This window comes from Gymnoscopelus microlampas, assembly GCF_963454915.1.
Source record: "Gymnoscopelus microlampas genome assembly, chromosome: 24".
NCBI lineage: Eukaryota > Metazoa > Chordata > Actinopteri > Myctophiformes > Myctophidae > Gymnoscopelus > Gymnoscopelus microlampas.
In genome coordinates, this window is record NC_139961.1 from 2,702,651 (window position 1) to 2,724,007 (window position 21,357).

The window sequence follows — 21,357 nt, forward strand, 5'->3', positions numbered from 1 at the left end:
AACTTAATAGCAAAAATAGCAGATCTACAAGGACACGCCACATCACAATGACACTGACTTGTGAGCGTGTAGATAGTTAATTATCCTAAAATGGGAGCATAAATAATTGGTCAGCGCAACCCGCCAATGGGTGCAGTACGTTAGTCCGACAGCGCATTCCTCCGACAGCGCACCGACGTTTCAATAATAAACCCGAACCAAACCCGCACCCTAACCCTAACCGCACGCGGATGCCACATACAGTAGTCGGAGAAAAGGTCTGTCGGATTATCGCATGCCTCCCCCCGCCAATTACCGTAATGATCCTAAAACGGGGGGCAAAAACAATAAACATATATATAATTTTGTTTTTGGGGACCACCGGCCCATTACTGGTCGGCCCACGGAGCATATGCCCTCTGTGTCAAACGGCCAGTCCGCCGCTAGTCATTCATGTCAATAACACAGCCTCAAACATCTTACTGAAACCTGAAAGAACAGACTAATGATTCACTTTGAAGACGTCACAAGAAACAAACCATCATGATACCATTTCACTATTACTTTGTTTCAAGCCTGATTAATACTTTGTCAAATGACAGTGGCACAATGCGTTGAAAATAACTGATCTACAAGTTCACAAAGCGTAGCATGCACAACTGACTTTTTAAACTTGTAGATCAGCTATTTTTGGCAAGCGACACCATCGTTTGATGGAGCATGACTTTTTTATTAGACACACACGTTTTTATTAACTTACTTTTGATTTTTTTTCCATAACCCTAAAGCCTTAAATAGACGATCTACAAGCTCACAACACGTCGTGCTGTGACATATTGTGAGCTTGTAGATCATTTATTTTCGGTGCACGAAACCAGCACACAACTAAGTTAAAGTCAGGCATAACTCCAACATCAACCACTAATCCTAAACTCACAATGACTAATCCTACCTTAAAACAACCATTTAAATTGTAGGCTACCAGGAAAATCACAACATCCATTTCTCTAATTTACTATTCTTGTGGGGACATTTGGCCCTCATAAGTATAGTAACACAAGCGCACGCACGCACACACACGCGGTACATTTTAGGCATTTGGCTGACACTCTCTATAAATATGCGAAATGGTGCATTATAGTTCACCTGCTGACAACCTCTGTATCACACACACACACACACACACACACACACACACAGCAGAAGAGGTGAGTGTTAGCAGATGGTGCACCTAAACCACATACGCAGGACCACCTGGTGCGCCAGGTACCTATACAGTATGGATATAAAATGAGGGGCCCGGTATAGACGCCTGGGGGACTCCAGTCAAATGGTAAATGGAACATTTACAATGTGCATTACATTCATTCATTCACACACAGACAGCAGAGGATATGAGGGGCCGTTCAGGCCATAAATAATGAAACACTTTCACACACGCTAACGAGACAGTCTTATACTTACTACTGAAATGCTTTTACATTCAATTTTGAGACACTTTCACACACGCTGATGAGACACTCTTACATATACTACTGAAATGCTATACGTTCAATATTGAAACACTTGCACACTCACTACTGAAACACTCTCACGTACATACATACTTTGTAAATCGATGCACGTTCATATATGAAACTTTATACATACTCATCTGAACACTTACGCATACATATGAGAAACACATACACATACATATATACTTCTGTGTCATATACACATGCATACGAAATGCTTGCACGCATACAAGTTAAACATTTATACATTTATATCTGAAACACTCACACATACACATATGAAAAGGCTGCATGTATATTGCTGAACACTTGTACATTTACAACTGAATTTCTTGTATATTATAACAAACTAAAATGAAAACTTTAGATGCATGTGCAAGCCTTTCACATGTATTCGTACAAGTAATTTCAGTAGTATGTATAAATAAATTCAATAATATATATACACATAATTTCAGTGATATGTATAAGTGAGTTCAGTATAATGTATAAAAGAGTTTCACATGTATTCATACAAGTGATTTCAGTAGTATGTATAAATGATTTCAATAGTATATATACATGATTTCAATAGCATACATACACATAATTTCATTATAATGTATACAAGAGTTTTACATGTATTTACAAGTGATTTCAGTAGTATGTATAAATGATTTCAATAGTATATATACATGATTTCAATAGCATGTATAGATCATTTCACTATTATGTATACAATAATTTCACATGTATGCATACAAGAAATCTCAGTAGCATACGGAAGTGATTTCATTAACACCGGAAGGCACGGGCAGGTGCGCGCGCACACCAGGAAGACATTTCCAGAGAAGGAGAAGATAAGAAGGAGAAGACAAAGGCAGCATGCAGAGATGCGATGCGAACGTCTTTTTACCCCTGGTCTCCGTAGCGGGGGGGCGGAGGTGGGGGTGGGGAGACGTCCCCTTTTAACTCTATAGGAGACGTGCATTAAACTTTAAAGGAAACATGCAGTGCAACTATAATAAATATCCAGTTGAAACGTGACGCTTGTGGATCTGCTTTTTTCGGCTGCTAGGGTTCAAGTGGTTGATGTAAAAAAAAAAAAAATCATATCACACAATGATTTGGCGGACCCCCTGTAGTAACTCTGAGGATCCCCTGTTGAAGCCCCCTGCTCTACTCTATTTAATCTAAATTAATGGATAAGTTATAGAACTGCCCCTAGCCATTTCCTATAAAACAGTGGTTCTCAACCAGTGGTCCTTGAGGGGGTCCCCAGCAAAAGGTTTTAATACATTTTCACCCCTTTATCCATATTGTAGGCTATATGTTGGCTATTCAAAAATAGCAGATATACAATAAATAAAAATAAAAGATTAATGTTAGTGGCACCAAAAAGATTCCCCCCGTTGACAAAACCGTCCCGGGGGGCACCGAACGGGTCCGCACTGACCCCAAATAGCTGATCTAGGCTATATGGGTTGAAGTGGTTAAACTGCTGGGGACCCCCAGAACACTTCCAAGGACCCCCCTGATGCGCGGCAGCGCGGGACGGGCGGGTGTCTGTCTGTCTGTCTGTCTGTCTGTCTGTCTCTGGTGGGGCATGAAATGAAGAAAAAAAACTGGAAAAAAAACTGTAACAGAGTATTTCTACTTGCAGTATTGATAGCCTACTTAAAGTAAAAATGTGAGTATTTTTTTTCTCCACTGGCACTGACTGTATGTCCAGTCCAACCACGAGGTAAGTGCCAGGGACCACTATATAATATTTATGGTGTTTTTCACAATTTGTCAATTTTTTTTGAAAATAGCAGATCTACAAGCTCACAATGCATTGCATTGTGAGCTTGTAGATTGGATATTTTCATATAGGCTATGTTTGTCATTTATCCCGCCTATATGGTTTAAGTGGTTATACTGCTGGGGACCCCCAGAACACTCCCAACTTAAGGACCCTGGTAGTGATGCGAGGGGGTCTCTCTCTCTCTCTCTCTCTCTCTCTCTCTCTCTCTCTCTCTCTCTCTCTCTCTCTCTCTCTCTCTCTCTCTCTCTCTCTCTCTCTCTCTCTCTCTCTCTCTCTCTCTCTCTCTCTCGGGCCGTTGATTTATATATTGTTTTGTTGTGCTCCGTGGCGGGGCGGGTTATGAAAAAAACCTGACCCGCGCATCACTCCCCATGGGGGTCCCCGGACCCCATTTTGAGCACCAATGCGCTCATGCAATGGGATGGCCTATACTATATTGTTTAATAACATGAATAGGCCTACATAAATACATTTTGATTGGTCAGACTAGGTGTAGCAGTCACCAGCGAATTTCCACAAAATACGAACTGCTGTCTGAATTTGCTGTCTGTCATTGACTTCATAAGGTTTTAAAAAACAGGCGAAAAAAACGTATTTATTCGCAAGAAGAATTCACCCCGGTGTGGACCATACACTGCTGCGTAGGTGATATATTAATATTCGATATCGAATATTAGAGAGAGAGAGAGAGAGAGAGAGAGAGAGAGAGAGAGAGAGAGAGAGAGAGAGGGGGGGGGGGAGGGAGAGAGAGACCCCCTCGCATCACTACCAGGGTCCTTAAGTTGGGAGTGTTCTGGGGGTCCCCAGCAGTATAACCACTTAAACCATATAGGCAGGATAAATGACAAACATAGCCTATATGAAAATATCCAATCTACAAGCTCACAATGCAATGCATTGTGAGCTTGTAGATCTGCTATTTTCAAAAAAATTTTACAAATTGTGAAAAACACCATAAATATTATATAGTGGTCCCTGGCACTTACCTCGTGGTTGGACTGGACATACAGTCAGTGCCAGTGGAGAAAAAAAATACTCACATTTTTACTTTAAGTAGGCTATCAATACTGCAAGTAGAAATACTCTGTTACAGGGTTTTTTTCAGTTTTTTTTTCTTCATTTCATGCCCCACCAGAGACAGACAGACAGACAGACAGACAGACAGACAGACAGACAGACAGACAGACAGACAGACAGACAGACAGACACCCGCCCGTCCCGCGCTGCCGCGCATCAGGGGGGTCCTTGGAAGTGTTCTGGGGGTCCCCAGCAGTTTAACCACTTCAACCCATATAGCCTAGATCAGCTATTTGGGGTCAGTGCGGACCCGTTCGGTGCCCCCCGGGACGGTTTTGTCAACGGGGGGAATCTTTTTGGTGCCACTAACATTAATCTTTTATTTGTATTTATTGTATATCTGCTATTTTTGAATAGCCAACATATAGCCTACAATATGGATAAAGGGGTGAAAATGTATTAAAACCTTTTGCTGGGGACCCCCTCAAGGACCACTGGTTGAGAACCACTGTTTTATAGGAAATGGCTAGGGGCAGTTCTATAACTTATCCATTAATTTAGATTAAATAGAGTAGAGCAGGGGGCTTCAACAGGGGATCCTCAGAGTTACTACAGGGGGTCCGCCAAATCATTGTGTGATATGATTTTTTTTTTTTTTACATCAACCACTTGAACCCTAGCAGCCAAAAAAAGCAGATCCACAAGCGTCACGTTTCAACTGGATATTTATTATAGTTGCACTGCATGTTTCCTTTAAAGTTTAATGCACGTCTCCTATAGAGTTAAAAGGGGACGTCTCCCCACCCCCACCTCCGCCCCCCCGCTACGGAGACCAGGGGTAAAAAGACGTTCGCATCGCATCTCTGCATGCTGCCTTTGTCTTCTCCTTCTTATCTTCTCCTTCTCTGGAAATGTCTTCCTGGTGTGCGCGCGCACCTGCCCGTGCCTTCCGGTGTTAATGAAATCACTTCCGTATGCTACTGAGATTTCTTGTATGCATACATGTGAAATTATTGTATACATAATAGTGAAATGATCTATACATGCTATTGAAATCATGTATATATACTATTGAAATCATTTATACATACTACTGAAATCACTTGTATGAATACATGTAAAACTCTTGTATACATTATAATGAAATTATGTGTATGTATGCTATTGAAATCATGTATATATACTATTGAAATCATTTATACATACTACTGAAATCACTTGTATGAATACATGTGAAACTCTTTTATACATTATACTGAACTCACTTATACATATCACTGAAATTATGTGTATATATATTATTGAATTTATTTATACATACTACTGAAATTACTTGTACGAATACATGTGAAAGGCTTGCACATGCATCTAAAGTTTTCATTTTAGTTTGTTATAATATACAAGAAATTCAGTTGTAAATGTACAAGTGTTCAGCAATATACATGCAGCCTTTTCATATGTGTATGTGTGAGTGTTTCAGATATAAATGTATAAATGTTTAACTTGTATGCGTGCAAGCATTTCGTATGCATGTGTATATGACACAGAAGTATATATGTATGTGTATGTGTTTCTCATATGTATGCGTAAGTGTTCAGATGAGTATGTATAAAGTTTCATATATGAACGTGCATCGATTTACAAAGTATGTATGTACGTGAGAGTGTTTCAGTAGTGAGTGTGCAAGTGTTTCAATATTGAACGTATAGCATTTCAGTAGTATATGTAAGAGTGTCTCATCAGCGTGTGTGAAAGTGTCTCAAAATTGAATGTAAAAGCATTTCAGTAGTAAGTATAAGACTGTCTCGTTAGCGTGTGTGAAAGTGTTTCATTATTTATGGCCTGAACGGCCCCTCATAAGAGGAGCCCATGTAAGGCTCCACCCTGCTCCTCAGGAGCAGTTAGGGGTTCAGTGTCTTGCTCAAGGACACTTTGACACTACCACAGGGGGAGCCGGGGATCGAACCGGGAAGCTTCCGTTTCCCAAGCGACCACTTTACCTCCTGAGCCACTGCCACGCCCATGTGTTGTGTAGGATTTAAATGGTTAAGGTGTGTCTTCTTAGTGTGTGTTTCTACATTTCAGCAGCTCTAAAGAATAGCTGATCTACAAGCTCACAACATCTCACATGCACGATGCATTTTAAACTTGTATATCAGCTAATTTCAGCAAGTCAAGCGACACCATCGTATGACGGAGCATAAATGACACGTCAGTTAATATGTTAACAGTTGTGTGTATAGTGTGTAGCTATGTGTGTGTTGTTGATCCTGTGTGGCTACATTGAGCGAGTTACATCATGGCAACTAAACAACTAAACAACCCAAACCTCTACCAAAGTGGTCTTGCCCTTTAACTGACTTTTTGGCGGGAACTTTTCACACTAATGAGTCTGACTCCCAAACCCACATGGAGAAACTTGTGTTCAACACATGAAGACAGTTTTGTGCCCATTTTAACCACATGAACCCCAGTCCCTATTCTGCCCATGTTATGGTAGGCCAACATTATAGGCCAACACGCACGCACGCACGCACGTGCACGCACACGCACACGCACACACACACACACACACACACACACACACACACACACACACACACGGAGGAGGAAACCATGCAAGACACCAACCTGCTCATCAGAGCAATTAGGGGTTCAGTGTCTTGCTCAAGGACACTTCCACACTAACTCTGGGGGAGCCCCCCAGCCTGGGATGGAATTGGGAACCTTGCGGTTTCCAGTTCACTCTACCCGGCCCACTCTACCCCTGAGCCACTGCCCCCCCTATTAGTCATCTAGAGAGACTTACAATGAGCAATATAAACACATACATCAAATGCAGAGAGACAGTGTAGTGACTCAGTCAACTAGGATCACAGGTAACCTAGTATCAATCTAAACAATATACTATCAAAACATTATCTGGAGATTGATAATATAGGATATCAGGTCAACAATAAACCTATTAAACCATTTAACATGGTGTCATGATTAGGGATGTCCGATTTTATCGGCCTCCCGATATTATCGGCCGATATTAGCATAAAAATTGATATCGGGAAAATATCGGTATCGGTTTTTGAAAAAAAAAAAATTTTTTTTTTTTTTGCTTTATAAATAAGTTACAGGAGTTCTTACTGTATATGGTGTGTGTGATATGAAATTTGAGCTTACCCTAATCACAATAATCCCCGCATATATCGGTATCGGTTGATATCGGTATCGGTAATTAAGAGTTGGACAATATCGGTATATCGGTTATCGGTAAAAAAGCCAATATCGGACAACCCTAGTCATGATAAAATACTGTATCACTAATACAATGACTGATGAACTCATGGAACATGATGAATATATACAAACATCAAATCCATATAAAACACATAGACCAATGTCCAAAGACATAGACCAATAGCTTGGCACAACAGTGTAACTTTAATTATAGGCTTTCTGGTAGCCTCAGTTTTGCATTCTGTGCTACACCAGATCAGCTTGGTGTGGATGATTCAAATATGAACATATTGTAGATTTGAATCAAACCCAAATGGGAGCAACTGGTGCTCAAGACAATTAGACAGTTTTGCCCCTCCCTTCTAACCACTTGAACCCCAGAATCCCTATTCTATTCATGTCATTATAGGCAACAGTCTGCGAAAATAGGCAAGAATTTGCCTAAAATAGCTGATCTACAATCTCACAACATGTCATGTTGTAACATGTTGAGAGTTTGCAGAACAGTTATTTTCAGCAAAGACATTTAGGAGAAAATGAGGGGCCAAGTATAGAACCCTGGGGGACTCCAGTGAAATTATAAATGGAACATTTACAATGTGCATTACATTCATCCATTCACACACTGACAGCAGAGGAGCCCATGTAAGGCTCCAACCTGCTCCTCAGGAGCAGTTAGGGGTTCAGTGTCTTGCTCAAGGACACTTTGACACTTTCACATTCATGGTCATAATGTACCATGTATTACACATAATGTACTAATCAAACCAATCAATGTAGCATTTGAACTGGTGTGTGGGAAGGACTGGCCATCAGCAATGTTGGAATTTTTACTTTGGGTTTTGGATAGATGAAGAAAATAAACTCTGTAGTAAACTGAGGCGTGTCATAAGCCTTAATTTCACACAGTGTGTCCAACAATATCCATTTATAGAGTCTGTCTGTCTGTCTGTCTGTCTGTCTGTGCGTACACAAGTGTGTGGTAGATGGATGCTACAGTCCATACCACATCAGCTTACTGTAATGTAGATGATTAAAAGTGAAGATAGTGAAGATTTAAAGAGAAGGACCAGTTTGGTAGAGGTTTGGGTTGTTTAGTTACCTTGCCATGGTGTAACTGCAAAGGTGGACAAGAAATCAAAAATCATTTCTCCATTGATTAGAACTCTCAAAGTCACTCTTTTACCTACAGCATGTCAATTTAAATTTGACTATTTGAAGATCCGGATCTGCAGATCCAGTCCGGGTTTTCTTCTTAATAAAAATAGTGAAATCAACAGGAAGTTGACATTTTTATAAAAGAAAGAACAGTATTGGGTTTTTTGATGTTCTATATTGTCTGAATCAACTTTGTTTGCTTTCGTTTATGTGCTAAAAGAGTGACTTTGAGAGCTGTTTTTACCGTACAATGCAAGTCAAGGAGGAGCATATTTTGAATGATCAATTTCTAATCAATGGAGAATTTTTTTTTGATAACTTGTCCACCTTTGGAGTTACATCATGGCAAGGTAACTATACAAGCCAAACCTCTAACAAAGTGGTCTTGCCCTTATTTTTTTTTTTTTACTTTTCACACTAATGAGTCTGACTCCCAAACCCACATGGAGAAACTGGCGTTCAACACAAAAAGACATTTTGTGCCCATTTTAACCACATGAACCCCAGTCCCTATTCTGGCCATCTTATAATAGGCCAACATTATAGGACACACACTCTCTCACACACACACACACACACACACACACACACACACACACACACACACACACACACACACACACACACACACACACACACACACACACGTGTTTGGGTTGTGTCTAAACAATATGCCATCAAAAAAACTATAAGATAACAGGTGAACAATGAACCTGTACTGTAGCATCTAAACCATTTAATATGGTGTCATGGATAAAATACTGTATCATGAATACAATGATTGATGTACTCATGGAACATTATGAATAGTATATACAAACATCAAATCCACATAAAATACATGGTAAATAGGCAAAGATTTCCCCAAAGATTTGGGAGAAAATGTTATAGACCCCTGGAGGACTCCAGTCAATGTATGTAGGGTTTAATTGGTTAAGATGTGTTTTCTTAGCTTGTTCTTCAATTCAAAGTTCTTTCCTGACTGTGTGTTTGTCAAGCTCCTTCTAGTCATGTGCTCTGTTAAGCACCTACACCTGTGAGAGTGGTGAGGCATTCTGGGAGATGTAGTGTGTGCAATGGCGGCCATGTTGTGATGTAACAGCCAATCTGGTATGGGAATGCACTACATCCCTCTACCACATGCACACACTCACGCACGCACACACACACACATGCACACACCCACACACACACACCCACGCACGCACGCACGCACGCACACACACACACACACACACACACACACACACACACACACACACACACACACAAAGGCCCAGATTCACCCTGTGTGGTGCCCCCCCCCACCTCAAATTTGACCTGTGATTTAACTCGGCCCAAAATACTCAGGAAATCATATTCTCTGAGTATAATATTCTTTTCCCCCCCCACCTCATAGCTGACTTATTATGCATTCATATCCATGAAAACACTTTTAAAAACATTATTTTGGGTTAGGGTTAGGGCTTTATCTTTCAATATAGCTTGTTTTCAATTATAAAAACGTTAAAATTCACTCATTACATTTCCTATAATGAAGACAATGGATAATGATGTTATCTAATAGACTACTATTAGAACACACTTCCAAAAATAAAATACTTGATTTTAAAAGTGTTAATATTATCAAATATAGTGACATCTGTGGTGTCAAAGGACAACTTTGTTTTTTATACAACCAAGGTTTATTTTTTAGAATGTAATTAAAGTAAATAAAAGATGAGTGTTAAAATGTTTTAATTTACTGCTTTCTATAGTTATATATATATATATAATAACCCCGTGTTTTCTTTATTATTATCTATAGCTCTTCTATCCCCCAATAACTCACATCTGACCATCAAAGACCACAGGACCTTTTTCATTGTGTAAAAAAGGCATATTTAGCCACCGGACAGAATGCCCCCACCCACTGTAAAAAGCTAAAATTGCTAAAACTATAAAAAGCAGTGAATAAAAATAAATAAAAAAGTCTCATCTTTTATTTACTTTAATTACAAGCTAAAATATAAAACTTGGTTGTAAAAAGAAAAAAAAGTTGTGCTTTAAGGGTCCAAATTGACCCATATATACCATAGAAAGTAAAAAGTCATTTACTGTATTTTTCATAAACGTTTCATACAGGTTTCTCTCACTCTCCCTCATGTAAACATTGAATATTGACAATTTGGGGGGAATTGAGCCCCATTCTGCCGGTCATATTTGACCCGATTAGAGACCATCAGAATTAACTCAAATTGTGGTAATTATTATGTTGTTGTTTCTGAGACTGAGGATATCATGAAGCCTTGTTCCAATAAAGAAATATAAAGGGTAATTTTTACTATTTAAACTATTTAAAAGAGGTCAGGAATGAATGTCCTCAAAGTCACGCATCCAACAAGCTTAAACTGAGCAGATTAGACCTTCTGTTCCAGAGATAATGGCCAAAACATATTGAAAACGGCCAAATTTCACCGATTTTCGATCGCCAATTTTCGATTGAGTTTTGTCGCCCGTTTTTCTTTAATAACACGGACTAGGAAGGTCTGACTGTGACAAACCAGATACCTGAGTAAAGTTCACTTTGAGCTGCATCCAACACATCCACTGCCAAACCTAGCATCAATCTAAACAATAAATAAACTATCAAAAAATGATCTGTAGGCTACATTGAAATATAGGATACCAGGTAAACAATGAACCTACAGCATCAGTCTAACCATTTAATATGGTGTCATGGATAAAATAGCCTATGTGTCATAGATACAGTGATTAATGTAGGCTACTCATGTACACATTATGAATATTAACATCAAATCCACATAAAGTACTTCATAACCAGAAGACTTCATTCAACTGTGATAGTTTTATTATGCAAATCAACAGTTCTACAGTATGGACAGATTAACCCTTTGTGGAGCCCGCCGCCCGGGGCCAGGGTGCTAATGTTAGAGGGACAGTTGCTGAAAAAGGGCACTTTTGGAATTTTTTTCTTTGGACATTTCAAGCCCAAAAATAGCCGATACATATAGGCCTATAGCCCAAAACAATTGCCCAAAAATAGCCGATCTGCAATCGACTATTTTTGGTGCATGACACTGAGCTCAACTAATTAGACTCAAGTCTTTACTGGAGATGCTGTGTGCAGCAATACTGTAGATATTCAAGTCTTTTTTTTTGTTGGCGTTTGGAGCCTCTCTGAGCTTGGTGCCCTGGTCTGCAGCCCCTTAAACCTGTGCATTCAGCCATCCTGAATACATTACTATACTGTAACTGAGTGACCACATGATCACATGTTAGACTCACATCATGAATATAGTCTCAACATGACTGACCATTATGAAAACATTAGTGACAGCGCCTTGACAAAAATACTGTTGCTGTGGGTGGAAACCTCATATGTCCAAAACTGTTACTTTTATTCAAGTCAAAAATAACAAAAATAGCAGATATTTGAGCTTGTAGATCGGCTATTTTTGCTCCTTTTGTGTGACACTGTAGTAGATTGAAGTAGGTCATTAATTCACAAAAACAGTTATTAAAAAGTTAAAATATGGAGATAAGGAGGTTTCTTAAATAAAAAACATTAATATCATTAATAATGTTTATTCCTTAAATAAACATTATTGGTGACAGCTCACCACAAATAAACATTATTGGTGACAGCTCACCACAAATAAACATTATTGGTGACAGCTCACCACAAATAAACAGTATTGGTGACAGCACACCATAAATAAACAGTATTGGTGACAGCGCACCTTAAATAAACATTATTGGTGACAGCTCACCACAAATAAACCTTATTGGTGACAGCACACCATAAATAAAAAGTATTGGTGACAGCGCACCTTTAATGTGAACCAAACAACATTCATGTCTTAATCACCAACTGATAGATATGTTTTGATTAATCATAATTTGTCTAATGTTCTAAACCTGCTTTAAATGTCAAATTAATATAATGCTGTCATTTTGGCCTAAATTCTGTCATGTACTCTATTCTCCCTATTTCTCCTGTCTCTGTCTATGCAAGGTCAAATTAGTTACAGGCCTTTCTGTGGTTATCTATTGTTTTAAGAACACCATATCTCGGTGTTTTCCTCCAAATGCATAACCCTTCTCGCAGTGTCACGAAGTTACCTCTGACCAGACAGGTCAGAGCCGAGGCTAACGTGTTGTTCGAGACATGTCGACGCTGTTTGTTCAAAGATAAACTGTCACACCATCATCATCATCATCATCATCTACCATCATCATCCTCATCTGACGATGACGTACTCATCCTATCCACCAATAGCAGGACTACTCCTCTGACGGCTGGACGCTTGATGTATCTTCAATGATGTCATATGTTTATGTTACTGGATGCTGTTAAAGACCAGTGCTTTCTCTGTTTAATGGCAGAGAGAGACGACGACCGATGATGCCTACCACTGTGATACTGTAACCTTCCACTCTCTCTGTCTGAATACAAGATATTTAATTACACCCAATGGCTGCCTGTGTCCTGAGTCTGGTTTTTCTTTATCGCCTTTTATGAAAATGTTCTAATACTTATATGAATATCGATGTGATGTTTCGCCCTGCATCGATATTTATACATGGTTGATAGGGAAAAAACCTACTTTAACAATTGGTCCGATCGAAGCCGGATATGTTTAAAACAGGGTGGACGGGGGGAACTGAGCTATTGACCGGAACTGTACGGTCAGACTCTCTTCCCCTGGCTTCCCCTGTTTTAATACGTATCAAACGAACCAGCCCTGGGTGTAACGATTTATCACTTCTATTCAGATGAAGGTTATCTTTGAACAGTATCACATTTTTATTACTCTCCGCCAGGAGAGTATTGTTATCACTGCGTTTTCACTTTCTAAACATGACACACCGATTGGTCAAGCCTCACGTGACACGTGAAATACTGTGATCTGATTGGCTAGTGACGCCACCGGGCCTATATATACATGGCATCACTGTCAGAGTGAGGTAAGACGGGAACCATGAAATGGCTGCATGGCTGCATAATTGGCAGATAGGACAGATAGGACATTTATATAGACAGGAGGGATATGACATAGGACACTTATACAGACAGGAGGGATAGGACACTCACACAGACAGAACGGAAGAGGACACTTACCCAGACAGGTTGGATAGGACACTTACATATACAAGAGGGATAGCGACCTATAAATACATGTGTCACTGTGATAAGCCAGATTCCAATACCGAAAATCCGGCCACTAGCTCACTCCCAGACCTTCGAACCGGAAGTAGTCAAGTAGTCGCGGTCCAATTGTTCCTATCTGTCTTATTGGACAGATAGGACAGATAGGACACTTATATAGACAGGAGGGATATGACACTTACATAGACAGGACGGATAGGACAGGAGGGATAGGACACTTACACAGAATGAACGGAAGAGGACACTTACCCAGACAGGATGGATAGGACACTTACATATACAAGAGGGATAGCGACCTTCGCGACCTTCGAACCAACACAAGTCTTCTGGCGGAGAGTTGTGCTCCGAGGAGCACTTTTTCTAGTTTTATTTTATTTTGTTTTGGACCTGGACGCGATCGCTGGACCTTTGGACTTGCCCCTTGACTCTCGACATGTCTCAAATTCCACAGGGTCCAGCCATCGGGGTCAGGATCCCTGAACCATCGATTTGATGAGTATATATTTTTATTTTTATTTTTACCATGGTCCAGTGATTGGGATCTCCACGTAACTTCTCCATGTAAACCTTGATCTGATGAGTATACCTTTTTATTTCTTTTATTTTATTGTCTTTACCGAACGATTTGTCTCATAAATTATAAGCCTGTTTTTAAATTACTGTTTAACACAGCTCCGCCAGGGAGTCAGTCAAGTAAAAATGTTTTATCACCTATATTCCTGGGAAGACATTCCTAATGTCTCATAAATTCTCTTATCTAGTGGTCATTTATTAAGGTCCTTTCAGCGATTTCTTACCTACATGTATAATTCACAAGTCAGTCCTTTTGTTATATACTGGTTACTGCTTGTTGTTACTACGTTCTGTTTCGGTGGATTTCGTATTGATTACTATATCTTATTTGTCTCTATTTCTCTCACCACCGCCGGACCGGTTTTATTTTGACCACTGTAGATTAAATCCATTTAATATTGTGAGCTTTAAAAATAAGCCTTAATAATAAATTTTATATTCCTTTCCCCTTCTGTTCTAAATTCATTGAACCAGTAAATAGTTTGTCTTAAAGAATACGTTTTCTCTTTGTCAACTATTCAACTTTCTCGTTTAAGCTCCATAAATTCAGATAATTGTAAATACTTTGAATGCTTTGAATGTTTATGAATGTGGGTGAGACTGCGAGAAGAGTAAATTATCTCTTTCTCGGTTGCGCTCCATAATTTATTTCCTTGTAGCCTGCCGTTAGATAGATGACTTCATTTCCCATAAATCATTACGGGCTTATACTTCCGGGGCGATTTATACCCCGTTAGCTTCTGTTTCCGGGGTCATCTAGCATCTAGCATACAGTAGCTTGTAGAACTCGCTCCCTCGAAACGAATTCATGCTAAAAATACAACACTAACCTTTATATCAGATTAACGCTTACACGGAGTCTTTTGGTGAACCTTTTTCTAAATACAGATAATCTTTATAGATCGTAGATCTGTGTTTTTTTGTATATATATACATACGTGCAGTATGCATGGGTCTACCTTGATGCCTGCAGGATGCGTACGTATGGATATAAATACCAGTAGTTCTTTGTATCTGTGGGTATATGTATATCGACAGGCATATGTATGTATGTGTGTATATATGGGTATAACTGCAAGATACCATTTATGGTCAAATCGCTCATTTTCCTGACTTTTATGTCGGGTCAAAAGAGGGATTGTGATAATCATTAGACATTACGTTTCAAGAGTTAAATCTTTTTCTTTTAATTGTAATATTGTTTCATTTATGTTACACAAACAAGACTTTATGAACAGACTACTCCTTAATTTTGATTTAATTTTATTTTATTAATTTTGATTTAAACTAAAATGTTTTATAACCCCCTTTAAATTCATGAAAAACATTCTTGAATATATATATTTTGTATAATATGGTCTAGACGGTCACTTATATAACTCATCATTTATTTTCGTTCTTCAAAACTTTTTGAACGGGGAATCTTTTCAGGGCTTTGAGCGTGTCAAACTTTAACTATAGTCTGTTAGAGCGCCCGTATCCACTGCCATAAATAGATTCTAGACTAAACGTTCTTAAAAATACAATATTTCACTATATATCTATCTCTCTCTCTCTCCATCTCTCCATCTCTCTCTCTCTCTCTTTTTCTCTTCCTTCCTCTCCGACTAATAAACTCAACCCAGGAATGCTGATTATTTTCTGTGGTTTCATTGTACTTATATCTTAAACTCAGACCTCTGTAACCATATTTTGACCGTTCTAGTTCCCTCCCTCGCCTCATGTATGGGTATGTCTATATATATAGACATATACCTTAAATAATAAGTTCTAATTTTTTTGGTTTTCTTTAATGGTCTCTCTTACACTCCATTTGACTCAATTACCCAGAATTCATTCAACAGGAAGTATCAGCTTCCCTGTCACGTCACTTTACCACGTCACTTCTACAGATTCCATTACATTCAATACTTATCAGGGTCACTCCTACACATTCCATTGAATTCAATACTTATCAGTGAATATTAGATTAAATACATTACAATATTATAATATTCTTTATACTATTCTTTGGAAACATTTTAATGATGAATAAGAATAATTATTTTAAAGTTTTAAAGATATTTGATCATTTTTAACTAAACGTGTAGATCTGCTATTTTATTTTTTTCCAAAGTCTGTGTTTTCTTTTCAATTTATTTTGATGTACTTTATCTAGCTCTAACTCTTCGCAACGAATATGTTTATTTTAATTTTGTCATTGTTATATTTTAATTTTAAACATTTTAATCATAATTCTTTCATATATACTATATCCATATGATGTAACGCCATGTATGGTTATGGGTATCTGAGGGTATTGGAAGGTTTAAAATTATTATATATATGTATATAGATATATGAATATATGTATTTCTTTATTTGTTTTCTTTTGTACTGTCATTTTTTTGTTTGTCTATTTTCAGAACAAAACACAGTATGCCTCACGTTCCAGGCCAATTCGTATTGTGCTGTAAATAGACCTAGGAGGTAAGTGGGGTACAACCCCACAACTGATTTACATATTAATACGAATCCTGGAATGCATTTGTTTGTTTTTAGTTTAGATGAAGGATAAAAGAATAAATCAGTGAAGAGTCATTCATTTTCACAGTTGTCCTAAGCTCGGTGGAAATGAATGTACCCTTCAGAATAGAACCTCAAATAAGTATTTCCATATTTTCTTTTACATTTTCATGTTCCCATTGTGTTTAAATCTGATTTGTTTCTTTTACATGTCACCTCCATTACCCATTTTGTTTCTTTTCCATGTCACATCCATTCCCCATTGAATGTGACAAGGGGAGAGATTTGTAGATGAATAATTGATTTGATTTGCTGAATATACTTAGATTGAAAACATTTGAAAATTACACAAACAGTTTGTATTTACTCAGGTTGTACTTACTTAATCCATTAACATGATTCCTCCTACCAAAATAAACCCCATATACATGCAATCAGGAGGTATTACATTCGGGGAGTATTTCCTGGGTTTTGGGGCCATTCCACTGAGTTTTTCCCTAAATAAAGTAAAGTTATTTGTTAGTGGGGATGTGAATGGTTAATCAACTGTTGCTAAAGGCCGCAGGTGGAAGGCTAGACACAGCCCTACTACCAACAAGTAAAAGTACAGGTCAGAAGTGTACCGTTACATTTTAAATACTTAAAAACTTGTTAAAGTATCTGGACCAGCTCAACACGAGGAGGGGTAATTCTCTTATCTGAATTGTCCAGAATCGTCTTTGATCAGTTACGTAGGTGTCTTGTCAAAGTCCAATTTCAAAAACTTGTCAGCCTGGTCAATTTCCCCTCACTCTATCAACCAAAACGGGCTATGGGTCAATAACAGGTGCTAAAAAATTGATTACATCCAAACATATTTTGAAAAGATTTGTTTTGGAACGGTACATTAGCTGAGATTTTTGAATTATAATAAAATTATTTGTTAGTGGAGATGTGAATTGCTAGACACGACTCCACTAAACAAAAGGTAATACCCGGGAAAAACTTTGTCGTATGTGTCTCGAAATCTCATGAAATATAACCCTGTTTTACTTCCTAATTGAATGAATAACCATTATATACAGTCCTTTCAAAGTAATATCTGTCACAATGTAAGGTTTATTAATCTACAATTCGATTTAAAGTATACAGTCCTTAAAATATATTTGTACTTCCAATCCATTTGCCCTTTAGGTCATTTGAAATCTCTGTGTCCTTACATAGTCACTGTAAGCCTGTCTGTGTCTGGTTTGGTTTGAATAATGTCACAAGGTACAATCAGCTTGCCCTTTGACCCTATCCAAATCATGATCAAGAGGTAGGCTTGATAGATATGTTTTGATTAATCATAATTTGTCTAATGTTCTAAACCTGCTTTAAATGTCAAATTAATATAATGCTGTCATTTTGGCCTAAATTCTGTCATGTACTCTATTCTCCCTATTTCTCCTGTCTCTGTCTATGCAAGGTCAAATTAGTTACAGGCCTTTCTGTGGTTATCTATTGTTTTAAGAACACCATATCTCGGTGTTTTCCTCCAAATGCATAACCCTTCTCGCAGTGTCACGAAGTTACCTCTGACCAGACAGGTCAGAGCCGAGGCTAACGTGTTGTTCGAGACATGTCGACGTTGTTTGTTCAAAGATAAACTGTCACACCATCATCATCATCATCATCATCTACCATCATCATCCTCATCTGACGATGACGTACTCATCCTATCCACCAATAGCAGGACTACTCCTCTGACGGCTGGACGCTTGATGTATCTTCAATGATGTCATATGTTTATGTTACTGGACGCTGTTAAAGACCAGTGCTTTCTCTGTTTAATGGCAGAGAGAGACGACGACCGATGATGCCTACCACTGTGATACTGTAACCTTCCACTCTCTCTGTCTGAATACAAGATATTTAATTACACCCAATGGCTGCCTGTGTCCTGAGTCTGGTTTTTCTTTATCGCCTTTTATGAAAATGTTCTAATACTTATATGAATATCGATGTGATGTTTCGCCCTGCATCGATATTTATACATGGTTGATAGGGAAAAAACCTACTTTAACACCAACAAACCACTATGTGTAGGTTGATTAATCGTCATATCATAAATAATATAATAGCCTACTAAGCAAGCAGTGATTCCCATGCCTTCTATGTCATCACGCAGTATGTTTTTGTTTACAAGAAGTAATTACATTTTAACTTTTAGGGACTTTTGATATAATTAAAAAAATAATATTTTCAATGCCGTGGCAGCTATAGACATGTCCACTTATTAAGACCATTATCATAGTAGTTGAATATGTCATACATATACAATACAAAGCATATAAACTCAAAGAGACATGTTACCTTCATGTGCAGAGAGGAGACACAGAGGAGATAGAGAAGACAAAAGACGCTGCTTCTTCACACCCATCAATGCAGAGTGTCTGAGTTCATCTGAGGTCGTTGTCTCCTCCTCAAACTCAACTATAAGAACATGTGTGACGTCACGATGGTCTCGCCTGGAACTATGGTGTCAGGTTACGTTAAGCTTGTTGAGACGTTCATCTTAAATAGTTCTGTATTTTGCTATGAAAAACACAATTATTGTCAGGGGACAACCTGTGCCCTAATAGACAAGGACATTGCACACCTAACTAGACAGCTGATTTTAATTATAAGACAATGGTGAAGAAGTAATCAGATATTTTACTTGAGTAAAAGTAGCAATACCACCATCTTACAAGTAAAAGTCCTGTGTTCAAAATGTTACTAAAGTGGTTAATGTATGTTTGATAATGTAATAATGTAGGCTAATCCTTAAAGTAAAGAGTAACTACAGTTTTCAAATAATTGTAGTGGAGTAAAAGTACAATATTTGCCGCTGAGATGTAGTGGCGTAGAAGTGGAAATAAAAGAATAATAATAAATAAAAAGTAAAAATAAATAAATAAGTATTAATATTAATAATAATAATATCTCCCTCCCTCCGTCCGTCCGCCCAGAAGTGTCTGTCTGTCTGTCTGTCTGTCTGTCTGTCTGTCTGTCTGTCTTGCTCGGCGCTCCCCCCTCAGACGGGGGGAGCGGCTGACGCGGGCGTTATCGCTCAGATCAGCGGGGATCAGGCATAGAGGGGGGTCAGGCCGCACCGCTCATGCTGTGCAGACAGACAGACAGAAACACAATCGCTCCGCGAGTAAACGCCAGGCGGTATTACGCATGGTAACCATGGAAACATTGCATCTTTATTGTTATATAGCTATAAAGATAATAATAATAATAATAATAATAATAATAATAATAATAATAATAATACAAATATATATATATGTAGGCCTATGTATATATATATATATATATATATATATATATATATATATATATATATATATATATATATATATATATATATATATTATGTATGTATGTATGTATGTATGTATGTATGTATGTATGTATATATATATATATATATATATATATATATATATATATATATATATATATATATATACATATAATAAAATTGTATCGTCTACTCTGGCTTTTGGGAGCACCCCAGTTTTTAAGTTGCTTGATTCAATATTTAGATTTGATGTTCATTCTATCAGACATGCGGGCCCTTCCTATACAAACCCATTGTAACTTCAAACTCCATTTTAACCATGTTAGATTCATCATAAACACCCGTCCTTGGTTATGGTGACTGATATGGTCCTTCTAATACGCGAGGAGACTGTGTTTTTTCAATTTGTTTTTTCATTTATTTTTTATATTTCTTCTGGAAAATGAAAAATAAGATAAAAATACAATAAAAAGATTACATTAAATAAATGAAAAATGTTATCGAAAAAAGACGGCCCTCAGGTATTAGGAGGGCAGGGTGAGTCACCAGAACCAAGGACGAATGTTTTTGATGACTCTAACATGTTAAAAATGGAGTTTGAAGTTACAATGGGTTTGTATAGGAAGGGGCTTGTCTGACACAATTAATATCAAATATCTAAATACTGAATCAAGTAACTTAAAAACTGTCTGGGGGGCTCACAAAAAGCCTGGGTAGAAGATAAAATGACCCAAAATATTTTTTGAAAGAGAAATATCCCTTTAACTTGATAAGCTATTCTTTAGCAATTAAGTAGAAAGACATTTTGGTGTGAGTTATATACCTGTCCTCCTGTGTTCAGTCAGTGGTGGTCTGGAAAGTGTATGAACTTATAATACTTGAGTACAATTTTAAGCTAGCTGTAATTTGCTGCAGAAGCCTATTGAGTAGCTACAGTATAGTTACAGTATAGTAGGCTAGGTATGGTAGGCCTACAGTAGATCATGCAGTATGGGTAACAGTACTTTGTAGATTCAGATTAGTAAGACAATTAAATCACCTATTACATTATACCATGATATCAACAAGACATATTTCTACACTGTGGTATTATTACTACTTGTAC